The sequence below is a fragment of the Populus alba genome, chromosome 4, assembly GCF_005239225.2.
Source record: "Populus alba chromosome 4, ASM523922v2, whole genome shotgun sequence".
NCBI classification, from domain to species: Eukaryota; Viridiplantae; Streptophyta; class Magnoliopsida; order Malpighiales; family Salicaceae; genus Populus; species Populus alba.
This window is the reverse complement of record NC_133287.1, coordinates 5959777-5984833: the sequence shown is the minus strand read 5'-3', so window position 1 is coordinate 5984833 and position 25057 is coordinate 5959777. Positions and strand designations below refer to the sequence as shown.

Here is a 25057-nt window from a genome sequence, read left to right as displayed (position 1 = left end):
ACTCCACTACGTTTGAATTGCCTCAAGAGAATGTCCATGAGGTTCAAAGTAAATTAACGTGTAACATGGCATCGAATCGGGTTTTCAATATTCCAAGTTGATAAGATGGTTCTTCCCAATATTGTTTTTCTCACAAAGACAACCTTCTTTTCTTCTCCCTCATCGTGCAAAGTAAAACCTCTTATTATGTAATGGCAGGGAAGAAGTGGAGGAGAATATTGTAATGGCAGGGAAGAAGTGGAGGAGAATATTTCGTTATAATGGAGGTAATTATGAGTTTCTGCATAAGAAAGTAATGGCATGGGATACTCCAAATGAGAGGAAACTTCCTATAACCTATTATTTCTTTGTTAATTTTGATTTCATCAAGTTCATGGACTTTGCGAATGGACACGATTGTTCCAAAAACGCGTGTTCAAATATACCTATCTCCATTCCTTTTCCAAGTCAAGGTCAACTAACTGATTGAAAAAAAAACTATATATTTATATCTTATTAACGATATTTAAAAATTTACCTAAGTTTTTATTTAGAGATATAAATTTTCTTGAAAGTAAAATTATGAGAGTTGTTAAGCTTAGTTTGAACAATGAGTCCATCGATTTAAAATATAATTTTGATTAAATTTTTAAATTAAATATAAAAACTGATTGAATTAGAGCTTGTTTAGAAATGCAGTGCAAATTTTTTTTTATTTTAAAAAATATTATTTTTAAATTATTTTGATGTAATGATTCAAAATTTATTTTATAAAAAATTATTTTAATATATTTTTAAATAAAAAAAATTTAAATCACAATCGCTACTACTACAATTTCAAACATATTATTAAAATTAAAAATTATTTAAATAATCCTATAACTCGATTCTCGGGTCTAAACTTGATTTTTTTTTTAAAAAATCATATTATTTTAATTTTTAAAAAATTAATATATTCAGTTAATAATTAAGGCCTGTACAATTCATAACCTGAACTCTTACTGTCCATAATTCGGATCTTGAACCGCCGGCCACGTTTAAGGACTTTGCGGTCTGCTATCTCTGTAACTATGGAGTCAAATTGCAAGTTTTTGTTTCCATTTGGTAACACAATATTCCATGTACATTCACGCTTGCTTTGATTTGTTCTTGTAATTAAATAAACAAAGGTTTCAAAATGAATATTATTTTAGATTTAGGTTTTTGGAATCATGTCATTTAGTATTTTAGATTTTCTATTACAATGAGATTAAGGGATGCTAAGAAATATAATAATAGTTGTTTTTAATATATATATATATATATATTATTTTTAAAAAATTATTTTTAACATCAATATATTAAAAAAATATAAAATATAAAATCTTTATAAAACACTATTTAAAATACAATTCCAAACTGCGTCTAAAAATGCATTAATAATGTTATTCAATGATCTCATTTGATGTTTTGTGATTTTAGCTCTTGTGATAATTAATAGATGATAAAGTTTTTTTCATTGATTTTTTTTAATTTAAAACCTTATTTTACAGAGGTTGTTGTGATGTGGGGGGTGGGGATGAGAACTAAAAATATAAATCTCCTATAATGACTGCACGATTCCCGGATGTTCTGATTCAGACCTTTCGAAATCCATGGGTCAAATGTTCTCTTTGTGATGGTGAAACAATACAAAACCATGATTTCCAAGTTTTTATTTCTTTAATAAATTGTCGAGCCATAAAATATGACCATTAATCTCCCTGATATACATATAAGCTAAATCCAACACACTACTAAAAAATTGATAAAAGTGTGCGACGACTCCAATAATGTACTAGCTAATAATTTTTTTCAATTAATTCAATTTCTTGAATCATGATGGTGCATGTGTAATTTTATTTTGTATAAAAAATAAAAATACTTAAATACCTCTACTCGAAACTATTTCTGGTTTTTTTACTTTTGGAGGTATTTTATTTTATTTTATTGTTTATTTATTAAATAGATAAAAAAAATATCCCAAATAAATTAATAATGACTACTGTGCCATAAAAAAAATACTAAATATCCTTGGTTTAAAGGCAAATAATAATAATCATTACACTATAATATTAAATAGGAAAATGTGAGAGGGCTACATATATTTTGTTATAATAGTCATTACACTATAATACATACAATTTTGAATGGCGTAGATGCGGGAAGGAAAGCATAATAATGCTATATATGGAATAAATATTTGAAGTGCCTGCCTCTAGTATTAGAGGAAAAAATGCTTAAAGGATTGTGGGAGGAACAATTTCTTAAACCCAAATTAAATGGAGTCTGCGGTCTCCAAGGAGTTAAATCTTGTTTATTTGGTTAGCATATCGAATGATGCAAGGATTATTTTTTTATGATTATCATCCGAGCAGTAATTATGACATCTAATATCATTTCTCGTTAATAAAAAACTGATACGAAAAATTTTCATATAAATTTAAAAATAATTTATTTTTAATTCTCTTTTTTTGCGTAGAAAAAGTAAATTTTAAATAGAAAATAATATTTAAATAAAAAATAAATTTGAATAGAAAAGGTAAAGAATTTGGATCTTCGAAAATACTATTTAATATAAAAATAAATGAAATGAAAGTGTTTTTGGTATTAAAACATTTATTTTTCTTTCAAAATATTACAATTTCAATCAAGGGTAAAAAAAAAAAAAAAATTATAAAAGAAATCAAGATGAAATTTATACAACAAAAACATGTTACAAGGACTGAATAAAATATCTAAAAAAATAAGAGGACAACAAGGATTTTTTTATTGGATAAGGTGTTTTTTGAGGTCAAAAGAGAGAAAGAAAAAGAAAAAAAAAACCTGTTAAAATCAAACCATCGTACACACAACTACACATGCCACTTAATATAGATAGGACCGTCGTTGGCTTTCAAATGACGCTCCGATTACAGTATTTCCACCTCCTAACACCGTCTCACATGCCACTTGAAGTGTACGAAGCGGTCTCAAGCGCTAGTGTATGCACTGTACACACTAATAAATATTCTTTGAAAAACATAAATTATTATTTTTAAAATTTGAAATTGTCCATGTTTTGATCCAATAATTACAAAAATACCACAATGAAAAGACAAAGAAGCCCTTACACACAAGCTTAAAAAATTCCTATTGATTACACTACAAGATTTAACAGTTTTACCGACGGAATTTTTCCGTCGGCGTAAGACACATGTTCCATCGGTAATTAATTTTCCGACTAAATCACCGACGGATAATTTTCGTCGGTGAATCGTTTGTCGGTAATTTTTTGTCCGTCGGTAATTCCATCGGTAATAATATTACCGACGGATTTACTGGCGGAACAGACGCGTCGGTAATTTTTTTTTTATTACCGATGGATTTACCAACGGATTTACCGACGGAAATTTCCGTCGGTAAATCCGTCGGTAATTATTTAAAAACATTTTAAAAAAAATTCATTTTATAAAATTATAAAATAATTAAATTAACATAAATCAACATTGTATAATATATACTCAAAATGCTTGGAAAAAAGAATAAGAAAATCAACTCAAACAAATTTGTAACAAATAAATAAAACAAAAAAATTAATTCAACTAAAAACTTCATATGAAAAAAAATGAAGTTGCAATTGCTAAAAATTTAAAAATCCTATAAATAAATCAACTAAAAATTGATCTCATATGAAAAAAAAAAAAACTCACAACAACATTTATACAATTATTAAGAACAAAATCAATTAAAATCAAATAAAAAACAAATATAGTGAAAAATCATGAAAAAAATAAGAAAAAAGAAAGATCTTACCTTAATATACTTGCAAGTGAAGCTAAGGAAAAAACAATTCGTGAAGCATATTAATTAAAAAAAACTAAGAGGATAAAAGAAGAAGGAAGAAGAAGACATACCCGAGCATGGAGGAAAAGAGAAGGAGATGAGGAGAGAAAAGAAGAGAAAGAAATAGATATTGATGTTTTTTACATATAGTGAAGAAGAAGAAGAAGAAGAAGAAGAAATAGAAGTAGTAGTAGAAGAAGAAGAAGAAGAAGAAGAAGAAGAAGAAGAAATGAGTCTGTCTCTTGTGAAATAAGCGGATTCAGGTTTTTTATTGGGGCGCTTTACCGACGGATAATTGAATATTAATATTTTTTAATTATTCCGTCGGTAATTCCGTTGGTAATATTTAATTTAAATTTTCAATTTCGTAAAAAGTTTTTAGAAACCGCCAAAAATTACCGATGATTTTTCAATCCGTCGGTGATTCCGTCTGTAATATTTAAATAAAAATTTTAAATCAATTGAATTTTTTCAGAAAACCGCCAAAACACCCCGACGAATTTTCAATCCGTCGGTGATTTTGTCCGTAAAGTAAAACAATTAACAGTGCAATTGGAAGATGAACAGTTCTGGAGCTCTCTGTAAAATACCGACGGAAAAATTCCGTCGGTAATTCCCTTTGTAATTGACATGATGAACAGTGTTCACAGTTTACCAACGGATTTACCGACGGATTTACCGACAAAATTACCGACGGAAAAATTCCGTCGGTAATTCCGTTGGTAAAAAATGACACGACATCTTTTTTTTTTTTGCTTTGCTTTATTTTTTTTTTCCACGGTAATTCCCTCGGTATATACCGAGGGAATATTTTAGTCGGTAAAATCCCTCGGAAATATTTTCGTCGGTAAAATCCCTCGGAAATTTACCGACGGAAATATTCCCTCGGTATTTCCGTTGGTATTTATTGATTTTCTGGTAGTGTTATAGGGGTAACCGATTAAATTCAATGTGCATTTATTATTTTTTTAATATAAAGTTGCCCCTGTATTGACCCGAAATTATAAAAAGACCACGTTGAAAAGACGACGAAGCATTTAGATCCAAGTTAAAAAAAATCTGATTTAAGGGGTAACCATAAAAAAATAACTACGTATTTTTAAACAAAAAGATGAAGTCATCCCTCCATCAAAGGTAGATTTATTTTAATTTTAATGATATTCTAGCCATTACACGGTACAATTAAAAAGTAAAAAGGCTTCTTTACCTCAATATATATTACAGTCCTTGTACAACTATAATATTGTCCCCAAAAGCTAAGCAAGCAAGTTTTTTAAGAAAGGTAAAATAGTCATTATACTATTCTTTTTTAGAGCGCGCTGAGTTTAGGTGCACAGTGAATGACACACTATTATGCCCCTATCTCTGCTGGTGATGCCTTCTGTAGATGCTATTATGTTGTTGCAAATACAGCTGCTATCGTGGGTTTAACTCTTTAAAGCTGTCGTGTTTCTGGTTAATGTTAATATAGTTTTGCACCAGTATGCAATATCCTGGATTTTACTCGATCTAGTCAGGTTCTAAAGAGTTGCTATATTTGGTGTCATGTAGTTATTTCTCATAATTTATCAACAACATAAAATTTTTATATCAATAATATAATTATTTTCTCATTATTTGCCAACATCAATTTATACAATAATTTCTTAACATTTATCAATATAAAAATTAAATATCAACACAAATAACAATGCTAATAATACTATTATTCATATAAGGGATAATAACACCACCATGACGACACAACATAAAGAAGTTTGAGGATATATTTTTTAAAATAAAAATACTCATTTCATCAAAAACAAATTATCTCACAATTCAATGTAAACCCTAATTACTATTACTTTGGCCATAATAATAGCAATGAAAAAATAATTAATTGCATTAATTAAAAAGTAAATGATCTTAATTGAACAAAATCTTCAATTACAATAATTTTTACAAAAGTTCAAAGTAAACTCTAGATGCTATGATTTTGACCATAACCTTATTAATAACATTAATTGATTAAAAGCCTAACCATAAACATTAATTGACCATAACCATAACCTTATTAATAACATTAAATGATCTTAATTATATTTTTATATAGATTAATAAAATAAATATGAGAAGTGATTCTTCTTGTTTATCTCCTTTTATAGGTATACTTAAGTGGAATGTTGATGTGTCTTCAAATGACAAACTTGGATATCGATCATGAAGAGAAGTTTCTTTGTATTTTTTCTTTTTCCATATGTAATATGGAATCTAATGAAACCTCGAGGTCTTATCAATTCATAAAGTTATGCTTTTGAATATTAATTACTGCTATGTTTCTATAAATCAATGGGTTGTAGAGTCAAATTCTTACAATGTCATTACTTGAATTAAAGAAAATAATGTTACACGGCCTTTACACTTGCAAAGTGAATTTAATTATATTTTCAATACATGAAATTTGCACAAGGTTTTTTTTTTTTTTGAACATGATCACAAAGAGAATAATTATATTGCGAATCATTTGCCCAAACAAAATGGTTGTTTGTTTATAGTTCATCAAATTATAAGTTTAGTTTTCTTAATAATAACTTAAGCTATTGGGTTAAATTGATTTTTTGATATGGTATCCGAGTTTTAATGACCAAACAATTACGAGTTCAAATCTCACCTTCACTATTTATTTAATAAAAATTAAGTACAAGATAATATGAGCCTATACAAGTTTTAAATTCAAAGAGCTTTCACCTAAGATGGTTTATTGGTTCTTTAACATGTTCTTATTTTTTACTCTTATCTTCTCTCTTTTCTGTTAAGATATTTTTAAAGAATATAACAGTTGATTAATAAATCTATTGTATTTATATATAAAAAAAACATATCATATCATCCAACCATCATCTATGACAGACCAATTGATGTTGTCACACCACAATGACGGCTACCTCAACACCGATACAATCAAAAACCATGATTGAATCATCTAGGTGGTGGCCTGGTAGGAAGACCTTGGGACTAAGGGATTTGTTCCCTCTGTGGTATTAGATTCGAGCCTTGTGGTTGCTCATATGATAGCCATTGGAGGCTTACATGGTCGTTAACTTCATGGCCCATAGGATTAATCGAGATGCATGCAAGCTGGTCCAGATACCCACGATAATAATAAAATAAATAAAAAAAAAACCATGATCGCAACAGTATATTGTGCCTCGTTACCATGTTTCACGTTTATATATATATAGACTCACACCTCCTCCTCCATTATCGTTATAACACCAGCCAGCTAATCCTGTCCATCTTTATAACTACCGCCCTGCATCTTGTAACTAGCTAACTCTCCATGCATGCCAAAACATTTTATTCCCTAAAATTCCCAGTTTCTTTTCGTATCATAAATGGGGTCTCAAAGAAATAATCAATACTTGACAATGATACTCTTTGTTACCATTTTTTTCCTATCCTGTTCCCAGCGAATATTGGCAGCGAGGCTATTAATAGGGAGAGATCAGAGGGGCCACGTAGTTTCCTGTTCCGTATGCACATATGCGTGTTCTGAATGCCATGGCGGCCGTCCTCCTATGATATGACGGGGGAGGAGTGGGGTGGTTTGAGCTGTAGTTAAATTATGGATGAATAATCTAGGGTCGGTTTTCCTTATACTTGCCAGCAAGTAACTTGGAATGCATAGCTGCCCTTAGTGTGTCACTTTTTTTTCTTTTTTCTTTTATCCATGGTTTGAGGCGTGATAATCATTTATGTATAGTTTGCTCGTAGTGGTTGCTTATTTTGACCATGTTCTTGTTTTGGTGGTCTATTCTCTCCCTTAAAAAGGCTCCCTTTCTCTTTAAATTATATCTTGAAATCTAAATTCGAGTTTTAGTGCTGTTTTAATTCCATTCAAAATACCAAATGGGAAGGTGATGAGAGAAGAAAAAGGAAAAAGGAAAGATGAAAAGATAAAGGAAGAGAGGTAATCATGATCCTGAAACCAACGCCCATGTATGAATAAAGAGTAGACCGAAGAAGGAAAGGAAATTGCAAAACCCTTGAATAGTGTGCACCTGCAAGCAATCGTTCCAGACAGCAGCCAGATAGAAAATGTCAATTTTCAGCTTAATCAAGCATACAGCTCGATCCCTCATTAGTTGACATAAATTTAATATTAGCAATATATATAAGGCTTCCCTATTATTATTATTATTATTATTACCCACTTACTTTACTTTCAAATCAATTTGCGAGTCGTTTCATCACAAATTCATAACTTGGACATTCAATTTTTTTTTATCTTCCAAGTATATAATCAAGGAATAGTCGAAAGTTTTAGCCCTTGCTTCTAATAATTAACCTCAACTACATATCTCATTCTGCCCAAGAAAAGGAAAAACTTTATACTACATTTATATCCCCACTAGATAAGTCCAGATTGAATATTTTTGATGGTGCAAGAGTCATTGTATTGAAGCCCAACTGAGGCTAGATGGGGGAGGCAGGAGAGGAAAAAACGCAATATTTTAGATTATGAATTAGAGGAGCAGTATCATTAATACTGATAGTGAAACCAGTTGTGATTTTTAATACACATACACACAAAGTCAGATGAATTTCTTATACAATTTATGTGTATTTTTTAAAAAAATATATATTAATAAGATTATTTTGAGGTTCCTCAAACAACTTTAATATTTAAGATATGAGAAAATAGGGATGTTCACGGTTTGGTTTTAACCCAAAAATTCAACCGAACTGGAACAACTTTTACATGATAAAGGACTGCCTAAGAAATTCTGCGCCGAGGCAGCTAATACATTAGTATTCTTGTTGAATAGATTGCCAACAAAAACCCTGCAAACAAGGACTACGTTTGAAGCCTGGTTAGGCTTCAAACCAAAGCAAAGCTAATTAATTTGAAGATATTTGGTTGTTTATGTTTATCTTATATTTCTCAAAATAAGAGAGACAAATTGGACAAGAAGGCTGAAGCTGGGATTTTTGTAGGCTACAGTGCTGTTGCAAAAGCCTACAGAATCTAAATACCTCCTATAAACAAAGTAATCATCAGCAGGGATGTTCAGTTTTTTGAATTTGACAGCTGGGACTGGAAAGATGAGAAGCAGATTGAAGATCAAAAACATAAGAATGAAATAGATGATGTACATGTGAGAGGAACCAGAACTCTTGCTGACATCTATCAAAGATGCAATGTTGCTGTAATAGAACCTGCAAATTATGAAGAAGTTGCAACTGATCAGAAATGGTTAGATGCAATGAAGTAGGAGCTAAAGATGATTGAAAAGAATCAAACGTGGGAATTGGCGGACAGACCTCAACACAAAAAAGCCATAGGAGTAAAATGGATGTTTAGGACCAAATTGAATTCTGATGGTTCTGTGAATAAATACAAGGTAAGCTGGTTATCAAGGGATATGCTCAGATGTTTAGGATGGATTTCTCTGAAACATTCGCTCCAGTTGCAAGGATGGATACAATAAGGATGATGTTGGCACTTATTGCACAAAAAGGCTGGACTTTACATCAAATGGATGTAAAGTCAGCTTTTTTGAATGGTTACTTGTAGGAAGAAATCTTTGTTGAACAACCTGAAGGTTTTTCTGTTGCAGGACAAGAGAATCAGGTATATCAACTAAAAAAAGCCTTATACGGCTTAAAGCAAGCTTCGAGAAGTTGGTACAGCAGGATTGATGCTTACTTGTAGAACTTAGGCTTTATAAGAAGTCTAAGTGATTCTACTCTTTAAGTAAAAGGAGCTGAAGGACATATACTTGTTGTATCTCTTTATGTTGACGATTTGCTGATAACAGGAAGCTGTAAATAGCAAATTGACAAGTTCAAAGAAGAGATGAAGTCTATTTTTGAAATGACAGACATTGGAGGGATGACATTCTTTCTTGGCATGCAAATATTTCAAACATAAAATGAAATATTTCTGTGTCAACACAAATATGCAAAGGAAATTCTCAAGAAGTTCAACATGGAACAATGCAAGCCAACTACAACACCAATGAATCAAAAGGAGAGGTTCTGCAAGGAAGATGGAGCTGGAAAAGTGGATGAAAAGCTATACAGAAGCCTAATAGGTTGTCTAATGTATTTGACAGCAACCAGACCAGACATCATGCATGTTGTAAATCTATTATCTAGATATATGCATTGTGCAAGTGAAATTCATTTTAAAGCAGCAAAGAGAATTCTCATATACATAAAAGGCATAGCTGATTATGGGATCAAATTCAATCCGTTGGAAAATTCAATCTTCATGGTTACTCTGACAGTGACTAAACAGGAAACATTGATGACGTGAGAAGCACCTCTGGTTATTGCTTCAGCTTTGGTTTAGGTGTTTTTTCATGGAGCTCAAAGAAACAAGAAATTGTTGCCCAATCAACAGCAGAAGCTGAATACGTTGCTGCCACTGCCTCTGCAAACCAAGCAGTTTGGATCAAGAAACTATTGGCAGATTTGAATCTGAAGCAAAATGAAAGCACACAACTGTTTGTGGACAACCAAGCTGCAATATCGATCTCAAATAATCCAGTATTTCATAGCAGGACAAAACATTTCAAGATTAAATTTTTCTTTTCGAGAGAAGTTCAACAAGAATGAGAGTAAAACTGCTTTACTACAAAACAAAGGAACAACATGAAGACATCTTAACAAAAGCAATTCCTAAGCTCAAGTTTGAGTATTTGAGACAAAAGTTGGGAGTTTGCAACTTAAGAGTCAAGGAGGAGAATTGTTGACCAAGAATGACTCTAGAAGCAAAATAAAATCTCAGCAGAATCTAAGTTTGTTTACGGTATTAGAGTTTTTATTCCATGTAACAGAAAATCAGATATCCTAGGAAAATATCTTGCAATTCTATTTTTTCTTATTGTATAAATAATCATATTGAAATTCAATAAAGATATGTGTTCTGCTGCAACTACAATATAAAACTTTTGTTTTCTCTTCAATATATACAACAAACAACAACTCCATCCAATGCGAGAACTCCTTTATACACAGACCCAGAACTACCGGAACCGATTAAATTGTCAAAAGAGAATCCATTAGTTGCTTGACGAAGGTCTTCATAGGCTACCCTTCGGAATGGCGCCTCACATGACAAATTTTAAGTGAGCTCATTTTTTGTTTTTCTCAAGCGACACAAAAACCAAAAAGAGGTCATCAAGATTAATCCGATAAAGCCAAAAGAAATAGTGACGCCCAATATTAGCTTGGTAGAAGATTTTGGTTTTGACTTGGAAGTGCATGTGGACAGATTCAACTCAAGTATTCCTCCACAAAGATTCTTGTTCCCTGGAACTGAAACAGCACTTGCATTCTGAAAGACACCATGCACAGGCACCTCTCCTTCAAGGTCATTAAATGACAGATCCAAACTCTTCAACAACATCAAGTCTCCCAAAAACTTGGGAATTTGGCCAGTCAAGTTGTTGTAAGAGAGATTAAGATCTTGAAGTGCTCTCAAGGAACTCAAAGACTCAGAAATGAGGCCTTGGAAGAAGTTTTTATCCAAATACAAATGTTCCAAACTCGTACACCTGCCAAGACTTGCGGGAATTTCCCCTGATAGCCTGTTTTTGGAGATGTCCATGTATCCAAGATTCGCTAACTCACCAACTTCAGAGGGCAAGGAACCCGTCAATTGATTTTCAGAGAGGACGAGATAGGTTGACAGGGATGAAATGCTAATGACCTCTTTCGGTATGGGACCACTCAGATTATTTTGGGAGAGAGCCAAGAGCACCAAGTTCCGGCAGTTTCCAAGACTTGGCGGGATGCTTCCTTGTAAATTATTTTGATCGAAATCAATTTGCATCAATGAGGTGATGTTCCCTAAAGATGAAGGTATGCTTCCTGATAATTTGTTTTCATTAAGAAACAAATCACCTAAATTTTGTAATTTACCAATAGAATTTGGTACACTGCCAGTCAATTGATTTGCCTCAAAACCCAGAGCTTCCAAGCTTATGAGATATCCAATGCCGTCAGGAATGCTTCCTCGTATTAGATTGCTTCCAAAAGTCATCTCCTTGAGCTTTGTTGAGAAGTTGCTAATTATATCAGGCAGCACCCCTCCAAAATTATTGTCGTTTATGGCTAGAGATTCCAGCTTGCTGCTGTCTGAGAGGGTATAGAGAAAGGACAAATCATCATCCTCATCGTTTCCAAGATCATTTTCTTGTACTGAAAGCACCCTTAGATCAGGCATGTTTGCTAATGTAGAACTTTTCCGGTGAATTTGTTGGATGATATATAAATATGAGTAATTTTTGAAGCATTTAAGTGCGTTTGTGGAATCAATCCACTGAGTTGATTGCCGTGAACGGCAATAAATTCAAGATTTGGAAGAGTTAATTAGGCCTATGTTTGGAGGAAGTGTACCATGAAATTGGTTATAAGGCAGAGAGAAACGAATGAGCTAAGATAAATTATACAGGGAGGGAGGGATTGTACCACTCAGATGATTTGAGCCGAGGGCAAAGAAGTTCAATCTTTTCAATTTCCCAATAATATTGGGAACACCCCCTTGCAAGTTATTCTTTGTTCCAACAATTTTAACAATAGATGAAAGATTTTCAAAAGAAAGTGGTATCTTGCCATCTAAATTGTTATTTCTAATAATAAATACCTGCAACTTTGATAACAATCCAAGTCCTGGAGGAAGGTTGCCAGAAAGATTGTTTCCCTCGAAATTAAGGTTCATGAGATTCGAACAACGAGAAATATTAACAGGGACTTCGCCACTGAAAGAGTTGTTCCCAAGGACCAACTTCTCTAGCCGAACCAAACGACATACTTCTTGGGGGATAGTATTGCTGAAACTGTTGTTTTCCAGGCTTAGTAGCCTTAGAAAACTCAAGTTCCCAATGTGTGGAGATAGGCGGCCCACTAGTTGGCTGGAGCGTAGGTTAAACCACTAGTTGGTGATAATTTGAAAAGTGGTCATTCCACTAGAATTCTGATATGCTTCAAACCAATATGAGGTTATTACCATCATGGAGAAGTCAATGATGGTTTAGATCTTCTGTTAGTTAAAGAATCGAAAATATTGTAATGGCAGGGAAGAAGTGGAGGAGAATATTTCGTTATAATGGAGGTAATTATGAGTTTCTGCATAAGAAAGTAATGGCATGGGATACTCCAAATGAGAGGAAACTTCCTATAACCTATTATTTCTTTGTTAATTTTGATTTCATCAAGTTCATGGACTTTGCGAATGGACACGATTGTTCCAAAAACGCGTGTTCAAATATACCTATCTCCATTCCTTTTCCAAGTCAAGGTCAACTAACTGGTTAATTATACGACAAAAGAGTTATAAATTAAATAATCACATGTCATATCAATAGTTTATTTGTATATAATTTGTTGTTGTCCGGTATATGCCATATTTTATTTATTTCTATGTCAATAAAATTATCATGGAACCAATTGGTTGATTATACTCATGTAAAACAAATTTATAATTAATAAAATTTTTCTTTATCTTTAATATTCATTTATATTTGATTAATAAATCTAATATTTGATCATTGAATTTAGAATAAAGATAAAGTCTACGGGGAAAAAATATTTTGCAAAGAAAACTATAAGTTGCTATAATTATAAGATTCATATTGTATCAAATCATTGTTTATAAATATTCATGGTTAATATTCTATTAAAACTGAATATTAATTAGAGTTGTTGAGATTGATAAATATTATGCTTCATCCTTTATTAAAGGAAGTAGCTGCTTTAATAAGTTAAGTTATGGAGGATACATGAAAATAATATGTAGGTGTTTGTCAAAAAACATGTACACTACACTGACCTGCATAAGAATACACAAAACAAAAACATTAAAAAAAAATACAACAATAACTAAAACAAAGAAAAATAAGAAAATAAAATCATTAAGCATATTAAATAGAAATACATACATTTTAATTTGCTGAAGATTGAACTAGAGATTACAAGCCAAAAAAGATAAGCTTTGAAGGAAATGAGAGGAAAAAAACAAAAACGAGAGAACTCTCTCTAAAACAAAGCAGAGGAAAAATGAACTAAAGGGGCGGTCACTATGATTTATAGTGTAGTGTTACCGATGAATTCACCGATGGACTATTTAAATAATATTATTTTTAATTATTCTGTCAATGTAATTTCCAAAATCCGTCGATAAATTTTAAATTTCGCACTTAAAAATTTTAAATGATCCTCCAGAATTTTTGCAGTCCATCGAAAAATACACACGGTTAGAGATGCATTAATACCCACCCTTTGAAATTCACATCGTCTGTCGATGAGTCTGTCGGTAATTGTGAACTGCGCCGACAAATACCAATGGACAATATCTGTCTGTAGATATGTCAGTGATGATGGCATTTCCAGCACATATTTTTGCAACTCTCTGTAAAATGCCGACAAAATGTATCCGTCTATAGAGTCGTCGGTGATTATGAAATTTCCAGTAAATATTTTCACAATTCTCTGTGAAATGCCGACGAAATGTATTTGTCTTTAGAGTCGTCGGTGATTGTGGCATTTTCAATAAATATTTTTGCAACTTTGTGAAATGCTAACAGACTATATCCATAGGTGATCGTGCACTGTGCATGAAAGATTATGTTTGTATTGTCTATTTATCTTCATGCAAATACTTAAATTACAAATTGTCTATCGTACATAACAATAACAACAGTTAACACTTATAAAATAAATATTTTGTGTTATAATTAAAATATCATCCATAATATATATTACATTATAAAAAAATTCTTTACACTTTCCTTAATTCTGATATTTAGTTAGAATTTTCTTTTTCTTCGTCATCAATTGAGTAGTCATCAGCTCCATCGCAATCTTCATTATGGATATCATCATCATCATCATCTTCATCAACATTTGCTTGTCTGCTAGAGCTCAAAAACAACATTCAACTCCTTTACATCAACATCAATAAGACTATCATCGAAAATATGAAAATTTGAATTTTTTTCCAAGTCAATCGAAGGAGCAAATCGATATGATTCAACCAACTCACTAACTTGAAAGACTTCATCTTGCACACTTATGTCTTCGTTCTCATCCTGAAAAACATTGACACGACCCCTGGGTTTTGTTTTTAAAACAGATAATCAATCAACTCATGATCGATCCTTTCTAAAGGAAGGGGTGTATATGTAATAAACTTGTTGGCATTGCTTTGCAAAAACAAAGACATTGTTTATATTGTGGAGTCTAGCTTTTGAGTTGATATGATATTGCAACTCGACAATGTCTTTTAATTTACCATAGTAGTCAACTTCAAACACTACCAAAAATTTGGCTAAAACCAACAGAATTACCGATGAAATAATTTTGTCTATAAATTGTGGTGATAATTACCGACGGCTACTATAATAGACGGCATATTCAGATTTTTTTTTTAAAAAAAAAAAAGCGATTCGCTGACGTGGAAGTTTTTGCGAGCAATTTTACTGATGAAATCACCTAGGGATTCAAATTGGGATCTTCGTACAATGACGTGACCAATTCATCGTCAAAATTGTCGATGGAATCACTGACAGAAGGAGTCCGTCGGTGATTCCATCGGCAAAAGTAAATATATCATCACTCTGTCAACCCTCTCCTCCCCTATTTCTCCTTCTTCTTTCCCATCCCAACTCTCCCCTCCCAAACTGCAAACAACCACCCAAAAAAAAAAATATCCCTCTTCTCAACACAAGTCATATTTCTTTAAGTGTTGTGGTCACAACATCCGTATTTTGATTTATTATGGATTTTATCATTTTCTGTAAGTAGATCTATCTATTTTTTAGTATATGTATTTTGTTAGTGTATGTACATGTTTTATTGTTATTTCTCAAACAAATTTGTAGTATGAATGTATAATTTTGTACTTGTTATGGTTTGTTTTAGATTTTGTAAAATTGTATTTGTTTGTAAATTGTTGAAAGTTTGTTAAATTACCAAATTACATGTGCTGTGGTGAAATAATTAATAGCTTGTTTAACGAGTCTATTTTAATTTTTATCAATGCTATTGCTAAGTTGTAATTTCCGTAAATTTATATGTATAAATTTGTTTGGACGTTGATAATTAATATTTATGAGAAGTTTTAATTAGCTTGTTAGATAACCTCGAGGTACACCAATATTTTTACAAATTTATTTACCTAACATAGTTAATTAATACATGTTGTCAAATTTTATAGAGGTTCGATAGAAGTCATGGATGATCATTCATGGATGTATCAAGATTCACCCCAAGGATTGCGGATGATGAATTATTATAATGGGGTTCAGGGTTTTATTAATTTCGCAACATTTATTCCTAAGAATTTTATTGGAGGCGGTATTAGGTATTCATGCAACAAGTGTGAAAATAAAATGTATTTGCATCCAAATATTGTAATGATACATCTTGTACACAAAGAGCTTATGGAGAATTACTTGTGTTGGTATGCACATAAAATTTTATTCAAAAAAATTAATTATTATGATAAGTAATCTATTTTTAATCTCTTTATATTATTTTATATTTTTATAATTGTATAGTGTTCGATAATTTCCTTTGAGTTGAAATTCGAAATAATGTGGAAATGTATAATTGAACCTTATCGTAGCCTATACGGCTACTTGATGAATCCATGGATGATTCAAAATGCCTTTTGAATTCTGTAAAGTCAAAATGCCTCTAGTGCCATGCTTCGTGTCTCATATAGCCTGTTCCACGTTTATATATATATATATATATATATATATATATATATAGACACACACACACACACACACACACACACCCCGTCCTTCATTATCGTTTACAAGAGCTGCCTGAACCTCTCCATCTTCACTACTCTTCCTACCTAGCTAGCTCCATACACATACCTAAACATTTTATTAATTTCTTAAAAGTCCCAGCTTTTTTTTTCGTGTCATAAATGGATTCTAAAAGAAAAATATAATCAATACTTGCCAATAATACTCTTTCTAATTACCATTATTTTTGTATCATGTTCCAACCCAATAATGGCAGCGAGGCCATCAGGGAGTGATGATCATCAGCTTCGTAATATTGCACACCTAAGAGATCATGCTGGTATTCATGCCTCCGAGCCTGGTAACTCATGCCATTATGTACTCGATAGTGTTGGTAGATGCAGACATGGTGATCCTCCAGTTTGACGTCGTAAAATGATGAATGAATAATCCAGGGAGGTTTTCCCTTATACTTCCCAATGTTTCACTGTTTTTACCCATGGTTTTAGCCTTCTTTTGCCTTTGAGGAATGCTAATTATTTCTGTGTCTTTTGCTGGTTTGAGTTACTTATTTTTTGGATCTTGTTTTAGTGGTGTGTGTATATGTTAGTTAATTTGATAGCGGTTATTTAAAAAAAAAATTGTTTTTGACATCAGCATATAAAAACGTTTTAAAATCACAAAAAAAATAAAAATAAAAAAAATTAAATTTTTTTAAAAATATTTTTAAAGTACAAAAACAAATGGATTTTAAATTTTATTTAATAAATGGCATTTTGGATACAGGAAATCCAATAACTCAGTCTGTTAAAGATGTAATATGAATAATAATTAATTTATTAGATGATGTACATAAGTTCCGGTATATTAAAATACACTTTAGCAAATTCTTTTATATATGATACATCAAATTGAGCAACAGGATGTGTGTAAAATTGTTTCTTGCCGACTTACATGCATCATACTATATTTATTTGTCTGGCAAAACCAAAGATCGGGTCAGTTAACAGGGGCGGAGCCAAGACATTAGGTTTAGGAGGGCCAAATTAGAAACAAAAATTTAGTGGGGGTAGAAGTTAAAATTTACTAATTTTAGCGCTAAAATTTTTAATTATTCAAGGGGAAGACAGACGAAAAATATAATTTTTGCAAGGGCTGGGGCCTCTACCAGCCACCCCTACCTCTGCTCCTGGCAATTAAAGCTAGAGAAAGTGATTTAGTAAAAATACCAACTAGTTAATTCTTGGAATAGATGAACCAAATTTGAATACCCTTCTTAGCAACTCTATCACAAACAAAAAGATAATCAAGCTCCATATATTTAATATGAGCATGAAAAATTAGATTGACAAATACACAAATAGCACTTAAATTTTCACTAAAGCCAAAGTTTTGACAATAAAAAACATGAGATATGTGTAAACCATACGAAGTCATGGCCTTTAGATAATGCAAGATGTTTTTAACAATCGCCAATGAGAACTTATTCAAGGCATAAAAGGCCTAGTATGGTAAAAATAAGATATTGTAGAGCACCAACAATATATCTATACTATGTGGAATTAGAGTACGAAGCACTAGACACCATGATTAACTTTGATGAGGAAGACGAAAAAGGATCCACTAGTTTACAATAAGACATAATTGGTTGGTGGAGAATATTAAGAGCATTCTTTTGTTGACTAAGCAAGTTACCCATAGAAGTAGACTTCACCTTAATGCCCTATAAGAATGGATAACTTTCAAGCAGCTTTATCTCATTATGGCATTGCCTCTTGAGAAGGTTTTCAAGACTCTAAAAAGAAAGCAAAAGTTTTCTATGTACCTGCTTTATTTTATAAATTTATTACTCAACTAAAATCAAAATGAAAATTTTTTAATATCTTTGCATAGTAAATATTATAAAGAGGAAGTAATTGTCATAACCCAATTTTTTACTAATTTATTTTAATTAATTTATTTACTGAAAAAAAGATGAAAAACAAGTAAAAATAAAAATAATAAAGAATAAATTAAAATTTCGGTTATGGGCAACATGATTGAAAGTTTAAAGATTCAATTAAATTTTTAACTAGTTTAATTAATCAAGTCAAGAGTTTAATTGGAGAGTTGATAAGTTTTGAGACTTAATTAAGATTGTAATCAATTTTATTAATCCAATCAAGGGTTTAATTGGAGAATTGATAAGTTTTGAGACTTAATTAAGCTTAGAATTAATTTAATTAATCCAATCAAGGGCTTAATTGGAGAATTGATAAGTTTTGAGACTTAATTGAGATTGATATTAATTTAATTAATGAAATCAGGGGCTTAATTGAAAAATTATCAAAGTATATTGCTGATTCTGGTAAATGTTGCAAGAAATTAACATCCAGGGACTGGTTTGTAAAATTATCTGAAATGCAGGGGTCCAATTAAAGTTTATCCAAGGGCTTGATTACAAAACGTTCAAAACATCAAGGACTAAAACGCAAAATAACCTCAACACTGTTCATCTTCTTCACCCGATAGAAAGAAAACTGCTGCCTTTACTCATGCATTAAAAACAGAGAGCATGGACCGCATGGCATTCTAAGGGAGGATAAAACCAGAAAAAAAAAAAAAAAAAAAACGGCTGGAGGGGGGGGGGGGTAGAACCAAGGGGCTGAGAAGAGAAAAAAGAGAGAAAAAAAAGGAGCCACGAACGATGGAAAACAAAGAACACAGGGGAGAAGACGCAGGAGACTAAAAAACAGGGCAGAACCGAGGAGCAAAGGAGACGCAAACTCAACCCATCGGACGAAAGCGCAGAGACGAGAACCGGCGTTGACCATCGTCTTCACAGTCTTCAGCAACCAGCCTCCAGAACCAGAGGCAGCAGAACAAAGAATGAAAAAAGGAAGGGGACGACACCGAGAACGTGGTAGAACCAGAGACAGAGGACGGAAGACGAAGAAGAAGAAGCAGAGGACCGAAACCTGCAAAGAGAGTCAAGAGAACAGAGAAGATAAACAGAGAGGATAGGCTAACGAGAAACAGAAGCAGGGAACATTGGCCAATCGTCGTCTTCGCCGCAGCACCTAAACCAGGACTAAAAAGGAGGACATACAGAGAGAGAAGAACAGAGAAAGACAGGGAACTGGCGGGAAAAAAAACCAGGAGACAGAGGACGAGAGAAAAAAAAACTGGGAAAGGAAGAACTGAGAAAAATCGAGGAGCAGAAAATAGAAACCCAGAGAGCAGAGAGAAACCGAACAGAGCACATAACAAAACAAAAAAAAAAACCGTAAGAAAAGAGAAATCAAAGAGCAACACAGAGCCATTGTTTTCGTCCCTGCAGAAAAACCTAGAATCAACAACCAATTCACAGCGGGCCGGTCTCTCCATCGTCTTCTTGGTTTCAAAAGTCGCTGAGAAAAACGAAGAGGCAACGTAGAAAAGTGAGCACAGAAGGAGACAAGCAGAAGGGAAAAACATAAGCAGAGGAAAGCCACCATGACCAGAACCAGTGTTGCTGCTGCCTTCGGTGTTTCCAGAACCAGGTAAGCAAGCTTCTCTTTCCCCGCTTTTCATTTTAATTCACTTTCTTTGCCTGCTCATGCACGCGTGATTTAGTTCACGCGTGCTTCATTAACTCAGCCGGGCCACTGGTTATTGTTAACGTTTAAAAATTCTAATAAATTAAAAAGTTCAATTCCTAATAAATTTAATATTAACGTTTAAAAATGAAAAAAAAAAAACAAAATAAAAAAAAATACATGTTATTTGTTCCGATGAACAATAACATGCGAGGAGGGGAACAATGATTTTCCCTCCTCGGCCACTTCTTGTTAATGATTAGAACAGATTAATTTAATTTACCCCTAATTTGTTTCTCTTATATTTTATTTAAGTTAGTTCTATTTCTTTATAGAAACAAAAATCTTTTGTTATTAGCAATGATAATTAATCTCGAAGATAAAATAAATGAAAATATACTAAATAGCACCCACTGTCAAAATATTTACTTACCGTTACATTCTAAATTAATCAAGGAGGTTATGAAGTACTCAGGGTCAAGGATAAGAAAGACAAACATGGTAAAGGGTTCATTTGGCGTTTGATCTTGCTCGTAGCTTTCCATTCTGGAGAGCTCACGGACTTGCATGTAGTGTTCCTCATTAAATTAGTTATTGGGAGTGTGAGTTTGGTATTACGATGGATTATGTTTTTTAAAAAAAAAGAATTTAAAAATAGATTAAAATTTTTTAATTTTTTTTTATTTTTAAGATGAATACATTAAAATCATTAGAAAACACTAAAAAATAATATTAATTTGATGTTTTTTCAAGCCAAATACATCAAAACACACGCTGTCCATAACAGGCACTTCAGTGAAGAAGTGATCGTATTTGTGTACTCACTGAATATTGATTGGGATTATCATGTATCAGGAGCAGTGAAAATACATGAAGTGCATGCAAAATGTTGACAAACTCCTCCTTAAACAACTCGTTTCCCCTTACTAAGTGTTCTGTGGAATCTGAAAACAAGCTGTTTCCTCGACAAGAACAAATATCAAACCCAAGCACATGCATTCTTGCGAAGCATATATCAAATCCTAACTGTTGATGAGATGCTAGATCTGAAGAACACCAGAACATTTTGCTGGATGCCAGCATGTGTGGCTTCAATTCAAGCACATTTATTGACCTATGTAAGCATGTTTTTCGATACAAGGGGAACGAGTTTCGCATCCTCGCCATGAGCACTATCATGGCTAAACCAAAGTGTAAGTGCAAGTCTCTCCCCTTCAGTTATCTGTGAAAGAAAATTGATAAATTATAGTAGAAAACAATGAAAAAAAAAATAAGTAGCTGAGACTTTACCTACCATAAATTTGGTAGCAGAAGGGAAGATTACAGAAAAACAAGAGTTCATGAACGGTAAATACATATTGGTCACAAAATAAACTCTGCATGAATCGACGTGCAGCGAGATGCAGAGCTAATAGCATATGCTGTTGGGAAATGATTCACAGATGGAAGAAATAACAGGAATATATAGCAACCTAGAGTGTTCAACAATGACCACCCACCACAGCACTTGAATTGTTTGAATTCATTCCCAGCTCAACATCCAAGCAAACATCAAAAAATATCAGAAGCAGAAGCAAAAAAATAGAGCAGTGAAAGCAATCACAGCCAGTATGGACTCTGGACATAACTGATTCTGAATTGACTTGGTTTTACAGATATTTGCAAAGAGGTCTCGGGTGTGATTTTGGAGGATCATGTATGAATAAGGAAGAAGAAATCAACAAATACAACCGCAATCTGTTCAAAATCGACATGACTTTAACCTGTAACATTTCCACACTCACTTTTGATATTATGATTAAAGTTTACAAAGGAAACGGTAATTTTCCATTTTCACATTGTTTGATTCATCTGCTCCACTATCTTCTTCAAACTTGACAAAGAAAAAAAACTACAAGCATATTTCCAAGGATTGACTACCAAGCATGTATAAGCAAATGAACATTGTTTTTTTCTTCTCCAGAATGAACTACAGAGAAAAAGGCTATTGGCTCCACAAAATGGCAGGTTACTGTTCACAGTATTGGAAGAGTCGAACTTGACATGTAAACTTCATAACCTTAGTCTAGGAAGCAGTTCAGCTTACTTCACATCTTCTATTCAAGTTGATCAGATCTTGGATTTATGACCCTAAGAATGCATCAACCTTGCTATTTGTTCCCCTTGACAAAAAACTTCATGCAAATGGGTGGTTTTACACCTGCTAGAGCAAGTATTGAACTAGGCAAAGTCCATATCCCATCCCCACAAATCAAACCAGAAGCCACTGCTGGCCCAAAAGCATCTGCCTTCACCTTGTCAATCTTTTCCCAAATAAAAAGAATCAAGCTTCCCAGACACATGTCGATGGCAAAGTATGAGCCAATATAGAAAGGTATAGCCATTGCCATTGGATTGGGAATGAACCTAGCCCATTTCTTACCCAATGCATCCTTGATCAAATTTATCAGAATAGCTGCACCAAAGAATCCATAACAAAGATAGAGGCAATTCTTTGGTAGAGCTGAGAAGCCTTCTACCCCCAATATGGCCATGTTTCGATACACAGTAGCATAAGGAGCAGGGTATTGACTTCCAGTAGTCCCAAGATCCTTGAAGGCCTTGAAAAAAGAGCCAAAAAGACGCTAGGGGAAATTACGCAACCCATTGCAGTGCCAATCAGTTGGCTCACAAACATAGACCGTGGTGAGGACAAGGTTAGATAACCAGTCTTGAAATCTTGAGAGAGGTCAGAAGCCGTGGAGACTATATTCATCATGACTCCACAGGCAGCTAGACCTGCAAGAACTCCACCATATGAGGCACCAGCCCATGCCCCAATTACAAAAATAGCTAGCTTTCCCATAGGTTGATGCAAGGGACCAATCAGTGAGGCCACATCCATAAGCATTACAAAAATGCAGGGCTGGGGCAAAGATGTAGATGACCAGTATGTAATACCATTTGAGTTCATGAAAAATATGTGGAAGTGTGGCGGTAGAGATGGCAGCAATCGCAAACATAGCCTGCAATAGAAAACCATGTTGGGATTTGATCTTTCAGAAAGAGTCGGGTTCGTTGTTGCTCATCATAGGAGATCTTGGAGCTCTCAGGAGAGGAACGGTCAGCAACAGGAGATTACTGGTTGCTTTTCTCACTCGAAGTTGAAAAAACAAGGCAGCAAGCGTTCGGCTTAGCACCTTGAAGAAGTTGTACAGACCATCACCCAAGATCAAGGCAATGGCAATAAATACCTTGGTCCATCACATAAGGTGTTGGTACATACAAAGCCTTCAAGAAAGTATGTTAAAACATGGCACTCTTGTCATCTTAACCTTATTAGACACTTACCTTGTAACCTTGGAGGCCATGCAGGCTGGATGCTTTGAGGTCTGCTGGATACCAATCACCCTTTTTTGTATCTATCAGAGGCCACATGAGACCCCACGAAAGAATTCCTCCAAGCAATACTGATACGTTTATGATGTATGGGCAAATCATTCCAACTCCAACATATGTTGCTGAGAAATCAAAGAAGAATCTGTACATATAGCAAGGACAATATTATTAAAAGAGACCACAACTAATTTGAAACAAAGCGCCCTAATAAATGTATCTACATTCAAAAAGACATGAATTTTTTTTTTAAAATAACGCATTTACTGGTTTTCATATGCTTTAAGCCCAAGTGAGGGAAAGCTAGCAAATCCACAATCATCTCCTGCAGTATAGAAACCATTGAAAGACACCCCACAAGAAGCTGAATGAGAAGAACTTGCCCAAGACCTTCACTTGTTTCCTGCAATGGTAGAAAAATAAAGTTGGATACTTTCACATGCCGGATGATCATTTAACTACAAGTGCATTAGGTCTGACAATGCCTTACTTTGCTAGCTTGGCTCCTGCAGGAGTGTGAAAGCTGTTGATGAGATGAGCAGTCGCAGTGCCACTTGGATATGTCAATTTGAAGTCAACAATCATGACCTGGAAGCAACCCAGGTAACAAAGAATATTAGTTTTTTGGCAAAATTAATAAATTCAACAAAACATAAAATGCAGAGGAAAGTTTTTCAATTTCCTATAATCACATGACAAAGTTGAATGGTAATATATGTTGGAAAGTGTACCTTCCGGAGAGGCACCACTGAAAAGAGTCCAAGAAAGCTGACAACAAACAGAAAGCCAATCATCCAAGAAAGGGATGGATTTTTTTAAAAGGCATCAGTATGTTCTGTTGATTGTTTGGCCACAGCTTCACTCATTCCAAACAGGTAGCTCCCAAAGCCTCCTATTAAACAGAAACAGAATACAAATTATTGAATGAAAACCATTACTTGTATGAAATTCAACAAGCTTAAAATCGTCATAAGCGTAATCACAAATTAGCTGTTTCATTACAAAGGTTTCAGGTTCAAAACAAGTTTGGAACGCACGCAGCCATGCTTATATTGATTATTAAGATAACAAATTAGAAATAACAGCGTATTCATCTCAAAATAAAGTTGATGATTCTCAGTCAATGAAGAAGCTCAATAGAGTAAAATCTACACTGAAGGTTTAATTTTAATAAAGCTCAAGCTCACTACTAGCATTCTAGAAAAGAGATCAATTAATCACATTTTCTTTCTTTTTATTACTAACGGAGACGTCTTCTTTTTCCATCTAATACCACTTTGAACTATGTAAGTCATCCAAATCCGGCTCCTATATATTGAATTGTATACCAAAAATCTTATCTGGTGAGACTGTGGACCAAAAAGGTTGCGTGCCTTTACTGCCGGCCGCACTTTATGCCTGGTGGAGCACTCGAAACCTAAGAAAAAGCTAGAAGAGCTAATAAAAAGTAAACCCCCCCCCCCTCCCCAAACTCCCACCCACCACCACCATTATCACACTCCACGAAAAAGGGAAAATCTGGTAAAGTAAATTATTAGAGAAGATTTCCATCAA

General features: G+C 33.3%; 1 long non-coding RNA gene and 2 pseudogenes across 1 annotated transcript; 1 reads left to right on the top strand and 2 right to left on the bottom strand.

Moving 5' to 3' along the window:
• Nucleotides 1-7383: 7383 nt before the first annotated feature.
• Nucleotides 7384-12037, bottom strand: LOC140955490 (LRR receptor-like serine/threonine-protein kinase EFR; annotated as a pseudogene).
• A 7140-nt stretch (nucleotides 12038-19177) lies between these two features.
• On the top strand, nucleotides 19178-21653 carry LOC118031825 (uncharacterized). Its single transcript, XR_004684581.2, has 3 exons — nucleotides 19178-20092; nucleotides 20984-21321; nucleotides 21525-21653. It is a non-coding gene; the product is annotated as an uncharacterized lncRNA (long non-coding RNA).
• A 232-nt stretch (nucleotides 21654-21885) lies between these two features.
• LOC118031823 (probable metal-nicotianamine transporter YSL7) lies at nucleotides 21886-24312 on the bottom strand (annotated as a pseudogene).
• Between the last annotated feature and the right edge of the window lie 745 nt (nucleotides 24313-25057).